The sequence below is a fragment of the Melanerpes formicivorus genome, unplaced genomic scaffold (assembly GCF_026170545.1).
Source record: "Melanerpes formicivorus ecotype bairdi unplaced genomic scaffold, bMelFor1.0.p_v2 SCAF_28, whole genome shotgun sequence".
NCBI lineage: Eukaryota > Metazoa > Chordata > Aves > Piciformes > Picidae > Melanerpes > Melanerpes formicivorus.
Window position 1 is genome coordinate 3,816,623 of NW_027142380.1, and position 21,825 is coordinate 3,838,447.

At 38.9% G+C, this 21,825-nt stretch overlaps 1 protein-coding gene across 3 annotated transcripts in view; it reads left to right on the forward strand.

The window, feature by feature from the left end:
• The window catches only part of ATXN7 (ataxin 7), a 91,780-nt gene that overhangs the window by 634 nt on the left and 69,321 nt on the right, over positions 1-21,825 (forward strand). For 2 of the 3 annotated variants that reach the window (XM_068154263.1, XM_068154266.1), the window contains exon 2: positions 19,137-19,229. The gene's annotated coding sequence lies outside the window, so the exon portion shown is untranslated. Of the gene's footprint in view, positions 1-8,152; positions 8,205-19,136; positions 19,230-21,825 lie in introns of those variants that run through there. The other variant, XM_068154265.1, reaches the window with a different exon arrangement.

Below are 21,825 nucleotides of genomic sequence, written 5' to 3' on the forward strand. Positions count from 1 at the left end.
CAGACATAAGGGATCCAGGCTGGTCTCCTTGTGCCACCCCTGGGCACATTACAACACGACGCTGGGAAGACAAGAAGCAGGGCCCAGGGTGTGCAAAGAATCATTACGCATCCATCTGGATGCATTCCTCTGTGACCTGAGCTAGACTGTATGGTCCTGCTCTGGCAGGGGGGTTGGACTCAATGATCTCTTTGGGTCCCTTCCAACCCCTGACATCCTGTGATCCTGTGATTACTCCAATATGTTGCCTAGTGAGTTTGGCTGTCAGCAGTGAATAGAGGCAAAAGTTGTCTCTTCCTACCCAGAGAAACTAAGCTAGCACTGGGAAAAAAAAAATGGCTAGAGGTGACTAGGGCAAAAATAAGATGTTAGCAATACTGAGTGTTGACCTTTAGATATTGACACTTGGGCAGTGGTAAAGCTGGCAATGTCATTGTAGTGGATATCATGGTAGATGAGATGTAAGTTCAGAGCCTGGCAACCTCCCATCCCCTCTTAATTTTGGTTTGGACACTGAAGTGGTTTATGGACTTGTTCTGCTCAGCACTTTGAACCAACAATTTCAGTGTGGGGAAAATCAGGGTAAGAGCACAAAGAGAATGTGTGTTTTAATCTGTGCTTTCCTGGTTTTAGAGCTGTGAGTGATTATGAGGCACTTTTTTTTTGTTCTGGATACTGGCATTTAAGAGCTATTTATAGATTTGTAAATTTTTTCAAGCCAGTACTTTGTCTTCAATGGGCAGATTCTTTGGAAGGTGCTATTGGGAAAGCATTACATGGCATGGCCATTAAAACTCAGCCATAACTTGTAGGGAATAAAGATTCCAACATAGAAAATATGGATAAGTTATTTCTGTTCTTGAAGTTTTTATCTATTATTTTGTGATTTCTGAGTTTTATAATTTGTATGAAAACCCAGCTATTCAGTTATACAAAGTTTTGGCCATAGAACAGGCTATGGATTCATGTAAGTGCTATTAAAAACTCTGAATTTGTTGCCATTTGTTGCTTTGATAAAACCTTTTGTTTTTCCTAAGGCTTTGGTCACTGCGGTATAGCCCCAGTATTTTACCAAATGGGAGAAGAAGAGCTAGCTGAAATTCTCTACACAGATTTTATTCAGTGTGTTTTGTTGCTGCTGTTCCCTCTTTACCTAGTGATCACCTTTTGGAAGCCTTAAGCATTTTGACACGTCCGGTTTAATCAAGATTTAGTGTTTTTCTTGCCCTTCTCTGAGCTTTTTCCATTTTCTGAGCCTTTTCTGTTTCTGCTCCAGAGAGAAGTTGATCTGAAGACTATTGTAGGTGAAAATCCACAATTATTTATGTAATCATGCTTGAATACTCTTGTGTTATTTTCTGTCATTCAATCCAATGTCACATTTTCTCACTTCTTGTTCATCATTCTAGTATTGGTCACAGTCTTACTAAACTCTCCAGAATGGCAAATAGACAGTCTTTGAGTCATTCATTTAGAATAGAGCAGCCCATATGATTACTTAATAATATTTAATGACTTTTGTGCTATTCTTGTCTTCATATGTGTTACTGATTACAGGATTCTTACAAATTCTCTGTTCTGGGTCTTAGGCCCATAAGAACAATTTTGAGAACAAAGCCATTATTATTTTTTTCTTGGTAAGATAGGACTTTCAGGCATTATCAATGTTCATTACCTTTTTCTCTTTCAGAAAGGGAAGTAGAACTTGGTAAATGCATCATCATAAATCTCAGTAAGGTTATGTATCAATGTAATAGCATGTTCTCTTTCCTGCACTATCTTGCCATTTTAAACATTCTTGAGATTTTTTTGCTAAGGGAGCCAGTTCCAGCTTGCTGGGTTTCTGTGTGCACTTGTGTATTCACTATGCCTCTGGAGTCTTTTTTTGACTTGCTCGATTTCCAAGTAGAGTTTCTCGTCTTGTAAGTAGGAAACAATCCTTGCTTCACATACATGGAGTGTGTGTTGCACTGGGATGTGTACAGATACATTTTTTTCCATTAATCCTGTGTCATGTAGATCTCTGGAGCAGGGTTGACCTACTCTTATTTGTCCTTCACCAGTTCTTGTATTCAGTGCAGATTCTATCAGCTACAGTCTTTTATATAATCCTTCAGCTGACTGACAGAAATAGTGAATGGCATTGGGCCTTCCTTAATGCATCAGCATTGCAGATTCATGCAACAGGGAACAAATGCCTTGCACAGGGCACCCTACTCTGTGCCAGGTATTTTGGAATACGTACCTGTGTGTGCAAGCTCCCAACCAAGCTAAACGTGATGTTGTTTTCTCTCTTTTCATGAAGTCCTTTATGTGTGCCATATGGTAAGGCCCTGAAACAGCTTATACATAATAATTTGTTGCACACCTGTCCTTGTCAAAAATGTTAAATGATCCCTTGTAATGTTTCCAGGTGACTCAACACAGGAAGTATAAGCTGGGTAGATTTAGTAGTGCAAGATGTTACACGTGTGTGGAACTGGCTCCGATTTTTCATGAGTATCCTTTCTTTGCTGAAAAATGGCTTTTAAATACATCAGTTGTTTTGGTGTTTGGTTTGGGGTTTGGTTTTTTGTTTGTTTGCCTTTTTTATATATATTATTGAGGAAATCTGTCAGTGTAAATTTTCTTTCCTGGAACAAAAATAATCTATGAAAGACAAGTTTAAAGTGACTTTATACCTCATCTACCTCTTCTATCTCTTGTACCTCTTCTACCTCTTCCCCTTTTCTTTAACTGTGAATATTTTTTCTTTCTCTTTTCAACTGAAGAAAAGTTAAAAGGGAAGAAGCTTTTTGTAGTATTTCAGGCTATAATGAACTATGATTTTTAGAGCTAAGAAACAGCTTTAACTATTGATGAGGTGGATTTAAAATATTTTTCCTACGCCTCCCTAATAATTTATGAGGTGGTTTTAGATTCCAGGTTTTCTTCGTGTTGAATAACTTCTAAATCAGACTGTTGTGTGGCACTAAATCTTACAGAGATCTAAGTATAGTAGGTCAGAAACTACAAGGTATTTTTATCCAGTTCAACCTATATTCTTGTCAGAAAGCCATATGAAATTTACTTAGCCAGACCTATTTTCTGTCAGCCTGTGTTTAGCATTACTTTTTACCACTGTTCTTTATTTCTTTCTTGATTATGTTCCATGATTTTGTGCAAGACTGATATCCAGCTAACCTACTGGTCTCACTCTATTTTCTTGTGGTAAATTATATTAGGCTATTCTATTTTCTTTGCAGTCTTCTTCAGCCTCGGTGCTTACTAAAAATGAGCATCAGTGTTTCAAGTGCTTGTCATCTTGTTCCGTACAAATTCTTAGACTCTGGCTGTCTAGTTCTGCACCTATTAAAATACTTGCTTTTGGATGAGAAACCTGAAATATTTCAATCCAGTGATAGGGGTAAAAATGTAGCAGGATTTTTTTTTTTCCCCTCCTTTAGATGCTAAGCAGTGTGGTTCTCAGCCTTGTAAAAAGCTTTCGTAACATGGACCCTTGTGTTTCTGCAGAGCTAGCACATTTTCACAGAATTACAACATAACAAGAGAAGGGAGAGTGAAAATACTTGTTGCCACTGTAGTGACAACAGCAATCATTTTAAAATGTAACATTTTATTATCCAAACAGTAATCAATTTTGCTGTCCACTGCCTGCGTTACCACGATTGATTACATGTACTGTTAATACTATACTTTAAAACCCAGACTCCTATCAGAAAGTAAGGTAACCACCAGTTGTGGTCTGCAGGATTGGTTTTGCTTCTTGTTTTTCACATTGTGACTGAAAGAAGCATGTAAACTTGCAGAATTTTTGACAGAAGCAGTTTGAAAAATGCAAGTACTAGAAATACTGTGTTTGTTACACAGGTGGCATTCTGATACTGCCCTTTTTACAGATATCTTCACAGGAATTATGTAACAGCTTTCTTCATGTCATGAATATTTATGAAGCTTGAAGATCAATTATTGTACATTTTAAGGTGATCTGTCACTAATTTGTTAAAGATTGTCAAACTGCAAGTTATTGCTGAAGTGACATGATACTGGCAATTTAAGGTATTCAGTGTAGAAAACAGTTTACAGGAGGAGGGATGCACCCAGCAAATGCAAGCATGCCTCACACATCTGTCAAAAGGGGGTTTAATTGAGGCAGTGGAATTACCAGTAGTTAGAACTGATACACTAGGTCGTGATACCAATTCCCAGTCACTTGGCAAGACAGTCAAGGTGCTGTAACAGGTATCTCACAAAACTTGGTGTGAAAGGATTGCAAGACAGATTAGACAGTTGGATTTTTCTTTTCCTCGTAAAACCATTAACAGCACAGACTTCAGCTGCCTGTGCAATGCCTCAGAGCTCCCACAGCGAGTCTGCGTTCCGTGATGTAAAAGGCCTGTCAGGTAATTTTAGGGTGGTGTTTTGTTTGTTTTCTAAGGAAATGGCCATTTATTATTTCAGAATTATTTTTGGCAGGATCAGGCAGTTTCCTAGTAGCCTCTTAGTTTGTTGGCAGGATGTTTTTAGTGTGGCTTTCTTTATTTGATTTTTCTAATAAATAAAAAAAGCCATAACATGTTTTTATTTTTCCTTACCCAAGCTTCCAGTTCATAGGGTTGGTAGCATTTACATTGTGCCCTGAAGATCATCAGTGGCGTGCCAGAGTTTTCAGAGGAAGAGGTAGATGTTGAATGCAGTTCTAACACTGACGGAGAAGAAGACTTTGTCTTTGTGGGCATGGAGCCAACTTGTAAATGTTTGCATTTAACTGTGGCCTGAAACATTGGATGAACAATATTAGAATTGTGGCTATCATATTTACTTGTTCCATGTTTAAATAAATGTCAGTGCTACTGAGGAAATTTTCCACAGAGTTTAAAAGGGAAAACAGGCATTTCCTCCTTTGGAAAGCAGCTCTTGCCCGACTTCAGAGTGGTGTTTTCTGAATCACGTGGCCAGATGCTTTGACTCTGCTAAGAAAGCTGAATCAGAGCTATTGCGCAGCTTCTGAGTCAGCTTTTCAAAGTGTAATAAAAGTTAGTTGATTTGTTTTGTTTGATTTTTTTTTTTTTTAAAGCAATCCAAATCTGTGAAAGAAGACCTAGAAATTGGTTTATTCTATTCAAATGAGAGACACACAAAATTGTATAAGGCTTTTTGCTTGGGCACATCGTGGAGAGATGTTAGGAGAAATGTTTCTGTCTCAGGAGATGAAGAAAGAGGGTATCAGGTCTCTGTTGATAAACATTGGCATCTCATTTTAAATTTGATATGGATTTTGCTTTGGATTAATTTATGGTTTATTTTCTTTTAATAGAGTAACTCTGCCAGCGGGTAGTGCTTAAGCGCTGCTAAAATGTACAGGTCCCCTGAAACATGATACACTTAAAGCATGTTCTCACCCACTGATTTCTGAGAGTTAGTTACAAGCCTGAGCAGACAAACAGAAATAGTTGGAGGCATGGTTTCAAGCTTTGGTGATGCTTGCTTGGGTTAAGTATGTTGATTGAAAACACTGAGCTTTGTTTCTGACTATTATCCTATCAGTAATGACTGGAAGAAGGGTGAAACCCAAAGAGAAGTTGTGGCCTTCTGAGATAGAAGGCATTCTCTCCTCAGGTTCTTTTTCTGAGTGGGCCAAATGTGGCTTCTAGCTGTTGCTTCAGTTGCCATCTGAAGTATTTCAAGAAATGTATGATGAGAAGATAACTGGTCTTTTCCAGTAGAGACTCTCAGATCCAGAAGAGAGAGGTCTAGGTTATGGCATTTCTTTGCCTTTACTTAGGCTGGCTGTACCAAAGGGAAGGTTGATCTGGCTGAGGCCTGATGGATCATGTTTCTGTGAAGGTGGAGAGGGTCAAATGCTTTAGTGTATGCTGATGTTTCATTAAAATTATACCAACCACAGCAGCTTGAAAGAGATGATGGTGTATCTGCACATTTTCTATGCAGTAGCTGAAGTAGGAATGTGCTTAAATCCAAGGCTAAGCACCTTTCTCTAGGGAGCATTTTGGAATCACGCTCTCTTCAAATTAGGATCATAAGCCCTTACTTTCAAGAAGAGAGCAAAGGTCAATCTTTGCTTTCAAAGCCCAGGAGGTGGCTATGGTTCTGGTTCCCTTTTTGTCATTAGCAGAGCTGTTATCCGCTAGACTGCTCACCACGTGTGGGAGACTTCAACCCAGCTGTCCTTCTTCCTGAGGGGATTAATGCCCATAATTCTTTCTATCAGAGTGAATTTTGTAATCATCAGGCTGTTGACTAGTGTGAGGTGGTGTTGCTGCAGAAAGGTAGACTAAACATGATGGTATAGCCCAACACAGGAAGTACTGGATGACCGAGGACTAAGGTGTTTAAGGAAATAATCCCTAAAAGTGAAAGAGTCATTTCAGAAGTACAAGAGAAGAACATGCAAGATAATTTTTGCACTGCAGATCAGAATCTGTTCAAAGATGTATGAGTGCCCTCCTGGCAATTTCCAAATATTACTTGCAAATAGATACAGAATTTGGACTGGGAAAGGATAGCAAACAGAAAAACACACATTTTGGAATGAGATAACGTGCTTCATGAAATGTTTTGGCGAGTTGCTAAAAGTAAATAGAAAAATTAATATCAAACATTGGGGAAAAAGAGAAATTGAACAGAAAATATAGTATCTATAAAGTATATCTGCATGCATATCTGTGTATATATCGATGTACATTTTCAGTTGAGATGCTACATGGTTGCATGTATCATAGAATCATAGAATTGTTAGGGTTGGAAGGGACCAAGGATCATTTAGTTCCAACCCCCCTGCCCTGGGCAGGGAGCCCTTGCACTAGATCAGATTGCTCAGAGCCACATCCAGCCTGGCCTTAAAAACCTCCAGGGATGGGGCTTCTACCACCTCCCTGGGCAACCTGTTCCAGTGTCTCACGACCCTCATGGTGAGGAACTTCTTCCTAACATCCAATCTGAATCTACCCATTTCTATTTTTTTTCCCATTCCCCCCAGTCCTGTTGGTTGGACTTGATGATCTCTGAGGTCTTTTCCTGCCTTATTGATTCTATGAAACACCTGTCATTACCTGACACCCTAAAAAGACCCTCACCAGAACATAAATGCCCCAAACATTGAGCCTCAAAAGTTATTTCTCTGAACAGTATTTACAAAACTTCCCAGATAACTTTTCTTACAATAATATCTTAGTGGAGACTTGGTATAAACAAACGCTGAGGATTGCTTGTTCTTTCTTCTGCAAAACATTAGCGCAGAGTCCTTGAAACCCACAAGCGAGTTTGCTTTGGTTCTCTGCCTTTTGCTTTTATTTCAATAAAAATGTAAATGTTGGTTATACATGGGGAGAATTGAACTAATAAAAGAGGCAAGGCAGATCAATTGGATTTTATAAATTAGATGAATGAAGATTGGCTTGTAAGGGATGAGTGTAAAACGAAGCCATGCTAGTAATAACTGCAAGTCCGCACCTGGGATTGTGTGGTTTGTTGTAAATATTTTCACTTCAGTTTCACTCCAGTGTCTCTTAGCAGTTAGGGGTTGGATGTTGGTTTGTTTGGGTTTGGTTTTTAGATTTTTTGGTATGTGTGTAGATGTATATGTAAAGTTAGGATGGTGTTAAACAATAACATATCCTGAAATAAAATTGAGGACGTGTGTATTAAAGTAAAGCAAGTAGCAAGATTTTTTTAGAGATGTCATTGATTTGAACTTTGATTTTAAAAGTACCTACATTGCACTTGAGCTGCAGCCACTTTGCCCAGATTGAAATAGGAGGATATTTACTGTCAGGTTTTCTGGTAAAGCTTTTCTTTCCTGTAGTTAGGTAAAAGACTTGCATAAACAGGAGCATCTGTAGTTTATGTCATCAAACAAATGGAAGGAAGTAGCTGAAGAGCTGCTGCTTTCCAATGTTTATGTGAAAGAAGTCTGTTCTGGTCTTGCAAGCTCTTGAAGGAATTTTTAACTTTACTGGTCCTCTCAAATGTCATTGTAGGCTTGTAATGTGCTGATAAAACAGGTAACAAGTTTCCTAATGACTGGATTATTCTTATCAAATCTTTGTCTGTAATTACATCTTTATAGAGTCTGTTCCCCATCATGTCTTTCTAGGACTGGCCTACTAGATTTGGCACAGAGAGTTACACCTCTAAGACTGCCATTTTGCAACCTACAGTTCCTTCTCTTTCTGCTTGTATCAGTGAGTATAATTGCTATTCCATATCTTTTTCTGGTGGTGGTTCTCCTTGTTGCTCTTCTGTGGAGATGGATGCTGTCAGAATGTGCTGCTCCCTCAGAGAGGCATTATTGGGCAAGTATAGTCATCTTCAAGTAAGCAGCTGTTCTCTGCTGGCTTCTGTGCAGGTGGCATCTTCTAAGCAGCTGCAATACTGTCATTGCTTGGGCAAAAATAAGTAACAGGTAGCTCCAGCACAAAACAGCGTCTAGTAGGTATGAGTAGCTGAGAAGGGTACAGGGCTGTTGAGTAGTATGTTGCAAAAATTTCTGCCAAATACATTAAGGTTTTTTGCTTGTTTGTTTGTTTTGGGGTTTTGGATTTGTTTTTTTTGACAGAGCTATAGAAATAGGAAAAGACTACCAGAACTGTGTGTCAGTGTAGTTAAAGAAGAATGATTTCTCCTAATCCAGCTGTCAACAGGGCCCAGGTTTTGCTAGGCTCCATTAACCTTTTTATTGAGATCAGAGGAAAAGAGTAATTGAAAATTCCAGGATCTCTTTTGCCAAAATCACCTGATGTCAAGTCAAAGATCTTCCCAGGCAAGGGTCTTCATCAAGAGGAGTGTTGAGACTGTGATATAGTTGTCCATTACTCTCACAGAGTTTAAAGCTTAAGAGTAAAATTTACTTTAGAAATACTTCAAAAACAAAAAAATGTAACTATTGGGAGTTTATGGACAGAAATACAATACTGAAAAGTACAGACAAGGAAAAAAAGCACTTTTCTATGATCTTGTTTTGTGAAGATTTACTTTGATGTTTTTACGTGATTTATAAACTTTTTATTTCCATTTGATGAGTGTTTTTCTGTATTTCTGCTACATGACCAGTGCTTCTTTGTACACCATATGTGACAGCAGCAGGAAAATGCATAGTTTTGCTGCAAGACAGTGGGGTCAACCTAATTTTTGTATTTGTGCTCACATCATATATAATAAGGACATTTTATTGTCTCAGGAACATGGCTTGAATTTTTAAGGTGATAGAGCAGCATGTATGCTTTTACTTGGTTTATTTGTAAGTACAAACCACTGCATATGGGTGGAGTGCCAGTGGTGTTCCATCTGAGCTTCCTAAACTTTGTCAGGTGGAAAGTTGCATACATTAATAAGAATCCTGAGTTTTTGCAATTTGGACTGCTCTGTCTCCATTTGTTTTGAAATAAAGTGTTAATTAACTGCACACAGGCAGGGCAACAACAGGGCATGTGTTGTGGAATGAAATTAGGAAAGAAGAGGTATGGAGACACCTGTGCAATTGGTTAAATATCTGAAAATTTGATGCATAAACAAGTGTCAAAAGAAAGCAATTCCTTGAGAGGGCACAGAGACTGAGAAGACAGATCTATTGAAGAGCATTGCAAAGCAGGGAGGCTTATGGCAGGTAGGAGAAGAAATAAATCACGTTTCAGCAACTAAGTTTCATCTTTGACAAACAGTTTTCTAGTGGGAGTACTGAAAGGTTGGAATAATTGCCTGTGGTGATAATGGCACCTCCATTGCCTGAGGTCTTTAAGAACAAGTTCGATTGCCTGTATTGTTACTGCCACATAGTTTAGTTATCATGCCCTGGGGCTGAGTAATGGACTGTCTGACCTTTGGAGGTTCCTTCCATCCCTCCTTTGGTTAACAGACCTCTAACTGCGCATTGCACAGGTTTTAATTGGAGCATGTAACGGATACATGCTGAAACTTATTTCCCACCTCTGTAACCTGTTTAGCACTTCTATTTCAAATGGAATTTGTTATAGCTGTAAGAAAGGCTGTGGTGGTTGCCAAGTAAAGATTATGTTCTTCAATGGGTTTGCATTTTGGGGAGTTGTTTCTTGCATATAATCTTCCAGGACTATGCTATAGTGAGTACTTCTCCTCCTCCATTTAAACACATGCTCTTCTCTGCATTAATGTTGCAGGCTAGTTACAGAATTATTATTCAGTGTGGTAAAATTAAGAGGATTTGTGGAGTGCCTTGTAGGGAAGAAGTGTGGACCAGAATGAGCAATTGTTCCACCTGGCTGTGTGCATGCATGAGGTGGGAATTGCTGATTCAAATAGACTATAGTTTGATGTCTGGTAGCTGGGTTCAACAGCAAGCCTTATGATCTCACATAATTTCATTTCATCTGTGAATATGTATTCCCTTAGGAAAAATTAGTTTCTTAGTGAGACTAGCAGTAAGAGGAGGTATTCAGTGTGTCCTGGTGGTTGTGCACCTACTGCCAGGACAGATTTGAGAAGAAATTGTGTGTTTTTATCTTGCTTCATTAGCAGTCTTCTTGACCATGATCAGAAGTATTGGGAAACTGGAGAACTGATTAGTTCCCACAACTTTATTAGCCATAGCTAATGAAGTATTTAAAGAGTGTGCTAGCACTTACTGACACAGCTGTGACTTCATGTCGGTGTGTGGTTTGCAGAGGAGGTGACAGCTACTGGGAATATGTTAAAATGCAAATGACTGTATTCTCCAGGTAAACAATAGCACACCAAAGAAATCCTTCCCTTTCTTCAGTTAAAGAGTATCTGGTGGTTGTTTGATTAATGCTTGAGTATTGAGTGTCCTATTAATAGCAACATGAGTAGCAGCAGTTAGAAAAATACATGATTTTTATAGAGTGTAATAAGCAGTTGTGAGTTATATATGGTGTATAAATATATGTCAAATTTACAGGGCATAACAAGTGGTGGTGGTGTTTTGTAGGCACTGAGGACATAGTCATACTGGCCCAAATATACTAATATTTCTTACAATGACCAAGGAAAAGTTTGTGAATTGATTTTCTCACCACTAGAAAGGCATTTTTCATCTCATTACTATCAGTAATGTCATTAAAAGTAAAGCTTTATCATTGTATCATAGTATCAGTCAGGGTTGGAAGGGACCACAAGGATCATCTGATTCCAACCCCCCTGCCATGGGCAGGGACACCCCACACTAGATCAGGCTGGCCAGAGCCTCATCCAGCCTGGTCTTAAACACTTCCAGCATTTTTGCACAGGTAGTCTTTGCAAGGTGCCTGTTTCATCTTCAGCTGATTGTGAAATGTTGTATTCCATTTCTTAGGAAGGCCTGCCATAATTTTTAGCAACTAATCTGGATTTACTTGAAAAGCAGAGCAGTGCTATTTTATGTGTATTTTCGTCACGTACACAACTTTAGTGCTTATAACAAATGCAGTTGCTGTTTTCCAGCAGAAGTGGGAAGATGTGGGCCAAATGCTCATTACTCAGGAGGCATGCTAAGAGAAGAGACCCAAATAATTTTTTAAAGATAGTTTCTAGAATGTGAGTTCTTGGCTGTTTTTTTTTTAATTGGGTTACCATTTCTCTCATCAGTCTAACATTTCTCTCCTTGTTACCAGTCCTACTGTGTTGAATGTGAGGCAGTGTCCTCTGACTCTAGATGGCAGTCACTGGTAGGCAAAGGGAAGGATCCTTCTGGGGTGCTTGCTTGGGCCCTGCAAATGTCTGCATCGGTAGGCTTCTCTAGCTGGAATTTTTATGGTTTTGGATAGCAATAAACCTGTCACTTCAGCTTCTCCCTCTTCCGAATTGCAACAGAGATACTGTGAAAGAAGGAAAGAGAAAACAGGGCAAAAGAATAAGAGAAACAGAAAATGTTGCTGTGAAACATTCATAAAGAGACCTTTAGTAATGTTGACAAGTAGTGAAGAGATTCTTTTATATTGGCAAGACCTTATCCTACATTAACAGAAATAAATTTGTTTATAATGGGAGAAATACCAATTTCCCACTACATTCAGTTTTGAAGAGAGAAATAGATGGAGCAAGGTACAACCAGGGGTAATAGGAGTGGAGGAAATGTGTGAGTGTAATCTCATTTTAACAAGTGAGGATTTCTTCACAGTCTGGTGAGGGCATGTTGTTAGAGAAGTAGTTAATTTTGCTTAAGGTGTTGTGTTTTCCACTCTCTCCCTACCTTTGCAGTGTCCATCCTCTCTTAATTTCAAAACTCCTTCCTATAATCTTAGAGGCAATTCCTTCATACCTGTTAGCAGTCTGCCTTTTGATTCTCTGTTCTGTCTCTTCTCTTTAAAGCAGGATAAGATCTTCCTTTCTTTGTTTGTTTGCCTTCCAAACTTACCGCTACTGAACAATTTGATGTAAAGTTGCAGTTAAAAAGGCCACAGCACTCTAGCAAAGGAACAACAATTTTTCAGTGCTTGCTGTGTGGGCATGATTTCAATTCATGAGGTGAATACTGCTTGATAAGAAAGCTACTTGTTGTAATAAATACAATTCAAAAAAAACAGGAAATAATCTGTAGATTTGGTTGTCCTCTGGTTTCCCAGACAATGCTGAATTACAGTCTTGTTTACATATGTGCAGATCCCAAGAAACTCTTGGAAAAGCACTGGAGTCATTCTGGATTTACAGAGATATACTTAAGATCACATTTGGGCCTTCAGTTTCAATAATAAGAAAATTATTTACTGTTGTATTAACTACCAGCATTACTGAAGAGGCTGTGATCATATAAGCACTTGGCAACTATGTGGTAGGACATCTTTTTGCACTAAAAATGAATAACTGCAAATCAGAAGATCTTGTTCTTTGCTTAATAGAATCCTAGCAACAAGCTTTTAATTTCTTAATGTACTAGTGTAACTGTGGAAAACTGCTGATTTTTGAGAGGAAAGGTGTCTTAGTTGCAGAAGAATGAAAAATCAACCAAAGCTCTAATTAGATCTTTATTTTTCCATGTTTGTCATGAAAAATACCACTGGTGTTTTATGCCAAGTTTTGAAATTCAGAGTCAAGTGCATTTTCAGAGCCAGTCTGAGAAATGTGGCATATCATTTGTGAGGGAAAGCTTTCTGAGAGTCAGCAGTAATCCAGTGCAGTTTTCTCTGTGAAATTCATGTGCAAGAAAGACAAGGTAGAGATAATTTTGGTATTATGTCAAGATTATGTATTAGGATGACAGGTATCAGAGTCCCTAATAGATTGCAGAGTGTAGCAATAATGAAGAGTGATGCTTCCTGTTCCTAGCCCTGCGTTGGGCCTGATAGGTGACTGTGGACAAATCACTCCTCCTTCCTCAATTTCTGTCTGTAAAAATGATGATAATATGTCTATTCTTTTGTGTTTTACTTTGAGATCTAAAGGGAATACATAGAAATGAAGTGGTAGTAACATGATACAAAATATGAGGAGGTGAAATAAGCATCTGTACTAGAGACAGCTTGGTACTGGCAACTGATTATAAAATTATTGATTCTGCTGTTCTTTCCTATTGAGGGTATTACTATGTACTTGTTCACAGGATTGCAGAAAAAAAAATCTTGCAATTTCTTATGCTAGGCTATCTATCAGCTTCTTGTTCAGAAATTGCCATAAGGTTATTCTGCTTTTATTCCTACCCATTACCATCCTTGTGAGGGAGAGTTAAAGCTGTAGCTAATGGAGGATAAAGACAGCAAAGGTCTGTCTATCTTTTTCTCTGTCTCCTCCCTTTCTATCTCTCTGTCTCTCTTTGGCCATTGAAAATGTAGGTCATATTGCATCACCATAAAATGGAACAGTCAGAAAGGTGTTTGAAAAATGCTGACATCCTTAGCCTGGGGTGCATGGCGGTGTCCTTTGTTTACATTGAGAATAGTGTTGTACCTGTGTAAGAAGCAGCATCTCTGTTAAGGTTAGTGGTATGGTACCTAAATTATGAGTCAGATTTTAAGATGACTTTCATCTGCCTGCAGTAATTTAAAATTAGACAGATAAAATACAACCACTCACAATAATGATATACATGAGGAGCTAATTTGAAATCTTTAATCTGCAATAACCGTGACGGTGTAGTTTGAATAATATTACCTTTAACAGAGAGGCTCAGTAATAAGTCTTGCAAATCATGTTAATCATGTACTCTGCATTGTCTTGATTAGCTGTGCCTTACAGTCTTGAAAAGTATGTTTATATGATACAATTGTATATTCTTTTTAACATTACTGTTTTACTTCACGCACCCTGTTGGGGGTGCTGGTGGACGAGAAGCTGGGCATGAGCAGACCGTGCGCGCTTGCAGCCCGGAAGGCAAATCACATCCTGGGCTGCACCAAAAGATGTGTGGCCAGCAGATCGAGTGAGGTGATTCTGCCACTCTGCTCTGGTAAGACTGCACCTGGAGTACTGCACCCAGCTCTGGAGCCCTCAAGACGGGAAGGTCATGGACATGATGGAGTGGGTCCAGAGGAGGGCCATGAAAATGATCAGGGGGCTGGAGCACCTCTGCTACTAGGGCAGGCTGAGGGAGCTGGGGTTGTTCATCCTGGAGAAGAGAAGGCTCCAGGGAGACCTAGTAGAAGCCTTCCAGTACCTGAAGGGGGCCTGCAAGAAGGCCGGAGAGGGACTATTTACAAAGTGATAGGATGAGGGGCAGTGGTTTTAAATTAGAGAAGAGTAGCTTTAGATTAGATGTTAGGAAAAAGTTCTTTATGCTGAGGGTGGTTGAGCACTGGAACAGGTTGCCCAGAGAGGTGGTTGAGTCTCTATCCTTGAAGATACTCAAGGTGAGGCTTGTCAGGGCTCTGGGCGACCTGATCTAGTTGAGGATGCCCCTGCCTACTGCAGAGGGGCTTGGACTAGATGACCTTGGTGATACTGTGATACTGTGACCTTTGGGGGTCCCTTCCAAACTGAGTAATTCTATGAAATGAACTAATCAGGATTTTATTTAATATTTGAAATGGAAAATCCTAATGCCCAGTATCTTACTGCTTGCTACTAGTCTTTAGTTGTTTGTGTTTCTGATGTAATGCAAGTTGTACTTCGTATGAAATATTCTTTCGGCACAGACCACAGAACATAGGTTTTTCTGCTCTACAGTTGTATATAAATACCATTCTAAAAGAAATGCCTAAATATCATTTCCACTGTCCTTATTTATCTTAGATGCAGTAAGCTAATGTGGTTTATGGATTGAACTTTCAGATGGTGGTGTAAATCATGCTGCAAGATGCAGGTGTTTTTGAAATATAAGACAAGACAAGATACTCAGTTACAGAATATTTTTCATTATTTCTGAAACCAAGTCCTTTTTTATTTAACCTGTCTGCTCTGTGCTTTATGTGGTTGTGCTTAAACAGTTGAAAGGCAGTATGCAAACGCTTCTTTATGGCTCTGTTAGTCTTACTGCTAGAGAAAACTTCAAATTAAAAGAGAAATTGTTGGAAGATGAAGGTAAAATTAGTGGTAACCTGGTTTGGGGGGCATTTCCTTGCCCTTAAGGCAAATGACAGTAGTCATAATTAAAACCCCTCAAATGCACTTTGCTGTGCATAATTTTTTGGGCAATTTTTATAAAGTTATTTAGAATTAGCTCAAAGTTGTTGTTACTTCTTCATTAACTAAGATTTTAGTTGTTTGGGCCTTCTAATTATATAGGAAGATACCAATGCATGTTTGAAACAGTTGTAAAGTGACTTTCATCCTGATTATATTTTGCAGTGAATGTTCTGATGCATTTGTATTTGCATAGATAATAGTAAATATTGAGGTAGTTCTGAGAAATAGTTTATGTTAGTGTACACAGAAACTGTTTGAAATCTTCAGATGCTGCAATTTTGTAATTGGTATTTGTAGAACTTTGGTATCTACTTCTTGGTATCTAATCTCTGTTTGGAGCATGTAGCTGGCATTTATTTCTTAATCTGTGAGGATGTAAAGAATTGTGTCTCCCAAACAGAATAGGAGGGATGTAATTGGTGTAATTGATGTAATTGGCAGAGCTTACAATTTTTATACCATCTTTGGCCTGTTGAGATTACAGAATCGCAGAATCACCAAGGTCGGAAGAGACCTCAAAGATCACCAAGTCCAACCCATCACCACAGACCTTATGACTAAACCAAGGCACCAAGTACCACGTCCAATCCCCTCTTGAACACCTCCAGGGATGGTGGTGGTGGGTCCTGTATCAGTCTCCAGCACAAATGAAAATTGCTGTGATTTACCCTTGTGTTACTAGCTGGCCACAACAGCAGCCCCTGGCCTTCTGCTGGCCAGCTCATGCTCTTCCAACACATATACCTCCTGCAACCATCTTTGCAAGGGGTAGTATAAAGACCTCAGTAGGTCATCCCCATAGACAAAGCATCTAAATGAAGACTGGTATTGGGGTGGTTATACCTAGCATGTCCAAATCTTTGCTTATATAAATGTCAATGTAGTATTTTATCTTAAATGTAGGTATTTAGTAGACAACAAAGGAGAAAGAATGTTCTGAAATCTAGGCACGTGCTTTGGTGCTTGTTTCTGACAGCTGAAAAGTTAAAGGAGTTTGGGTAGTTGAGGCATTAGTCTTGATACTTTCAAAAGTTAGGAATGGTTTTATCACATACCTTTACATTTCCTTTATTCTAACAAATTGATCTGCAATTATAGTTTTCATGTAAATATGTTTCCCCTTACATGGATAGTACACATTAGTCATTGTAACTGTACCTTTATTGCATTTTAACTGGCATGTAGCTTTTGCCCTGCCGGGCTGTGGTTTCCTATTATGTGTAACAGTAACTCCTCAAAGTATCAAACAGCAATTGCATCCAAGTTTCTTTGATAGTCAGGCATCAAAAGTGACATAGCTCTAAGTTCTCTGCTGTAAGCTGGTTTGAAATGCAAGCCTTGTTCCATTTTCTTGAATTGCTGCTTTGACTGTTTTTGTCATCTTTCCATCTTAGATCTAGCTCTCCCTTTTCCATGATGTGAGAGCACTTACCCTCTGGAGAAGGAGCCTCCTCCTGGCTTATCCTCAATCATCCCATCGGTTCCTTGCATTACTCTTTGCTGACAGTTGTGGTTGTAATTGACCTGCTGTAAATTCTCAACAAGAGTCATTCCTGGTTTTTGCACCCATTATCCACAGAAAGAGTTCTCTTTAAAGGGTCATTAAGCTGTCACTTTACTCCTTTGAAACTTATTCTCTTGACTTCCTTCAAACTCAACTCCAGATGTAATCCCTACAGCAAAATTCACAGGTGGTGACATAGTATGCTCTGATCTCTTCTGTACAGGAATAAATTTTTTGCTGATCCTTCCTTCACCCTCATTTGGTCCACTTTTTGTACCTAACACTTCTTGCCCCATCTCTAGATTTGTGAGTCTTTGGAGAAGTTTTCTATTGTCTAGGTAGTTCTTGTTTTCATTTTTGCATGAAGCAATTCACTTGTGTTTTATATAACAAACAACATTTATGTCAGGATAAAGGAAAGAGCACTTTGCATGCAGAGCTTTCATATCCCCTAAAGAAATTGGGGTGGAGATGAAGGATTAAGTTACTTCCAAAGCATGGAGGTCATATGCTTGAAATGTTTGGGATCCCTGTGAAGGGAATTGTATGAAGTCAGTCTCCTCTCCTAAACAAATGAAGGAGAAAAAAGATTTCTGACAAACACTGCATTGCCTTTCCCAGTCTTGCAGCAACAAGAGCTGAAAAGAAAATTTTCCACTTTAGTGTTCACTGAGATTTGTATGTGTAAGAAGGAAATAACAATGTTTTCTGAGACTTTGACTAGTGCAGAAATTTTTATTAAGCATAAAGCATTAAGCAGCAAAATAATTGCAGGGAAGAGAGAAAAAATTATGCTGGACTTGCTCTCAAGTGTTGTCCACTGAAGACAAGAAAACTTCGGATGTTATGGAGTAACTACAATATGGTTAAGCTTGGATGTGCTTCTTAGGATTAAGTATATCACTGAGCAGAGTAAAACTTAGAAAGAGTAAATATATCTGTAGGTGTTCTCAGACAAGATAGTCTCAGCTAGTAAGCTGGAGGTTAGGAGGAAAAACAACAAAGGGCTGCTATTCTCAGTGCATAAGAAAGGTTTAAAGACATGAACTCAGTTCGCAGGCAGCTTCCCAGAGGAGCTATAGAAGCCAGGAAAAGGTTTGTTCTGCAAGCCTGTGGGATGGCATGGATGCCCTCTTGGACTGCATTCCTCTTGTCTGGACTTTAATCCTTGAGAGGGAAAAAAATAGTTTTCTCTGAAGTGTCATCTGGTCCCAGTGCTAGACTGGCTTACTTTTTTATCTGTCTTCATGACTTTTAGGTAGATGAAAACAACTGACCAGTTTAATTTCAGAGCACTTTAAAAAATCAGTTATTGAATCTTTACTATAACCTGTGCACAAGGATGGTTAAAATGTATGGTTTGGGGTTTTTGAAGTTTTAACAGGGCTTTGACTTAGCTTTAACTGATTAGACATTGATTTATGCTACACCAAAGCAAACCAGGCTTAAATTTGATTTATATAAACAGTACATTTATAAGTATTGAAAGAAAGGGTTTAAAAAACCTGTGCTTGAGATGACAAAAGTTCCTTTAGTGGGAAAGGCCTCAGTCTGTACATCTCTCTAATTTTTGTTCAGTTCTTCACCAGGGGTACAGCAATAGTCACTAAGGACGGTTATGGGAGGGATCAGTTTTAGCTATCTGCGCTCGATGACATGGTGGTAAAAATGTCAATGAGTGTGTACCAAGAGCCCCTCTTGTTGGAGCTGTGCTATAATTCTAGAAAAATCCTCTGCAGAAAATCCAGCATTGTTGTGTTACCAGCCTGTGGCACAGACAGAACCGTCTGCTTGGAAATCTGGTCAGTAATAGTCGATCTAAGTGCAGTAACTGGGCTGAAGATTGAGATTTCATCCAATGCATACCTTTCTGGTAATGTCAGGCTGCCATTTAAAGAGCTGCTCTGCACATAAGAGTACATAACAGCTCCCTGCTTACCTTTCAATTTTGAATCCATTGCAGAAACTGCATTTGTAAAATTGACAGAATTCTTTGGATTAGGTTTTCAACAGATACAGTTACTGTTGTGAACCAAAGAGAAGGTTTCAAATGTCTCACTGCTGTCCTCTTTTTGTTTTCTTTCAGAATTAATCAGGTACAAGTTAGAGAAAGCTTCCAACATCTGAACAGATGAAGATCAATTGATAAATCAACCCAGCGATTCACCACACTTTTAAGGTATTGTGACACACTTACCCAAATATTTTCCTTAAGCATAATATTCACATACTTTAGATGTGAGAAGCGTGGAGAACAGGATATTAGCAGGGTTGCAAAGCAAGTCTGAAGTGTTACCAGATGCAGCAGGGAGTCCTTTTTTTTTAGTTTAAGAAGCACAGGTGTTTAATATATATTTCAGTGGGAAATAAAGTGACCTTACAATCAACCTAAAAGGAGTTCAATGCATGGAGCAGTCAGACTTACAAAGGTAAAAGTAAGGTGGGTTATATCTCTCAGTCACTTATATGAGGTGATTTGTACAAATAAGATGTGATAGACAGTAAATGTTTTACATTATTTTTTTACATTTTAGAAGTGAACAAATTTTCCAAGAATAATTATTTTTGTCTACTTCTGTGTTTCCGTCATATTTGAAAGCATCTGAAGACAGTTAGGCTCTGCTGTATAAGCCATGGCCTACCAGCTGCATCAGTTCTGTTATCTGACAAGTTCAGAAAGTAGAATTGTGAACTGAGGCAAAGACTGTACAGTTGCCTGGCACAGTGGGGTAATTCTTCATGACTAGTGCACCTGGCAGAATGTTAGGACAAAGAGAAAATGATGACAATAGATGGAAACTTTTGGCTAAAAAGGTGCTAGTGCAGATTATTTTATCAGGTGCTGCTAATACATTGAAACAATATCTGGTCCTTTCTCTTTTTCCCTTATGTTCATCTCTGTTCTTTATAATCACATGCATTCCACATTTTTTGCTTGAAGTCACAAAAGAAAAGACTTTGCTCTAAGACTGCATTTTTCTTAGGCACAGACTTGAAGAATCCAGTCTGTTATGGCCTGCATAGCTAGTATTTGCTGTGCAAATCACCTTTAATGTGCTTTAAAATAGCTTACAGCAGCAAGGGCCATTTCAGTTAGCATGGAGCTGGTCTGCAGAACTTATTGCAGTGGTAGAGTTAACCTCGGCTCAAGAAAAGCCAGGAACATTTGTCATGATGTGGCTCCTGCAGTGTGTAATATTGGAAGCTCTAATATCTGAAGTTTCTGTAACAAAATGCTTCCCTGAATTTTCCAGCAGCCTGAGAAGTGGATTTTCCAGCAGCTATATCAGTGAACCCAGAGTACCTGGGGTTGCAAAATTTTGCCTTACTATCTACTTCCTTGCTCCTTGTCACTAAATAAGGGTCACAACATCTATCAGGTTTTCACATAGTCATAGGAAGTTCTAAATTTGAAGAAATCTCTGGACATCATCTGACCAACCTTCTGTTGAAAGCAGGTTATCTGAGGCCTGGTCAAGCCAAGTGTTAAATATTTCCTGCAAGGAAAAGTCCACCGCTTCTCTGGGCAACCTGTTCCAGTGTTTAATTGTTCAGACAGTGAATATTTTTTTCATGTATCCAACAGAATTTCTGAAGCAGCTTATGCCTGTTGCCTCTTGCCTTGTGTTTCTTGTGAAGAAATTACCTCCATCTCCTCTATAATTACCTTTTATTTATTGGAAAACTGTGATTACAACCAACCTGATCCTTCTCTCTAGGCAGAACAATTCCTTCTTATTTCTTCTGTAAGTTTTCCCTTCTATCACTTTGCTGGCCCTCTGTTGGACCCTGTCCAGTTTTGTAATGTGTCTCTTGAACTGGCCCAGTCTTCCAGCCTGCCACAGTCTCTGTACATAGTGACACTTCTTTCAGGTGTATCTATTTGTCTTCCAAGTTTTGTATCATCTGCAGACTTCATGAGGACAAATTTACTCCCATCATCCAGATAATTTTAAAAGATACTGAGTAAGACTGAGCACAGTATTGACCCACAGGAAACTCCATTTGTATCTGATTGCCAGTTTGATATTGAGCTACTACCACCCTTTGAACACAATAATTTAGCCAGTGTGTGAGCAGTCTCATGGTCCACATCCATGAGCTTTCACGCTAGCTCTCTTAGCACCTTTGCATGCATCCTATCAAGTCCCATACACCTGTCTGTATCCAATTTGTATAGTGTTTTATTACTAACTTTGTGTCATCAGTGCAGCAAACAGTAATCAAATGTGAGAAGAACGGCATAAACTTAAATTTCCTTGTGCCAGGGTTCTCAGGTTCCTCAATTTGATGTTAATCAGCATGTCAGACTTCTGAGGGTATGAGGACTTGGGCAGCTTTGCATCATAGGTAGGCATAATTGTGGTCTCAAGGAACTCTTGAGTCTTGTGCCAGAGTCTTCTGCCTCAATGAATTGCCATGGAGCAACGTAGCCAAGCTGGCAAGAAACCAGGAAGGGTTGTGAAACCTTGTATGGTAGTTAGGTTCCACTAGAAGATCACTGATGTCAGACTGTGCCCATTAAGTGCTTTGGTGTCAATAAGTGGGAAGTCAGCACTAATGTTGTGTTACAGCTGGCCTGAATAGCTGCACATTTTAATAATTCCAAATTGCAATATTGTATTCTCTGTGTGTAAATGAGAACTTAAAAGGTCATACCCATTTCTGATTCCTCTGATGGAAATAATTCATCTGCATAGTTAGGTCGCCAATGTTGTTTTAGCATTTCCAAATTCAAAAGGTGATTTCAATACCTTATATAAAATTAATAAACA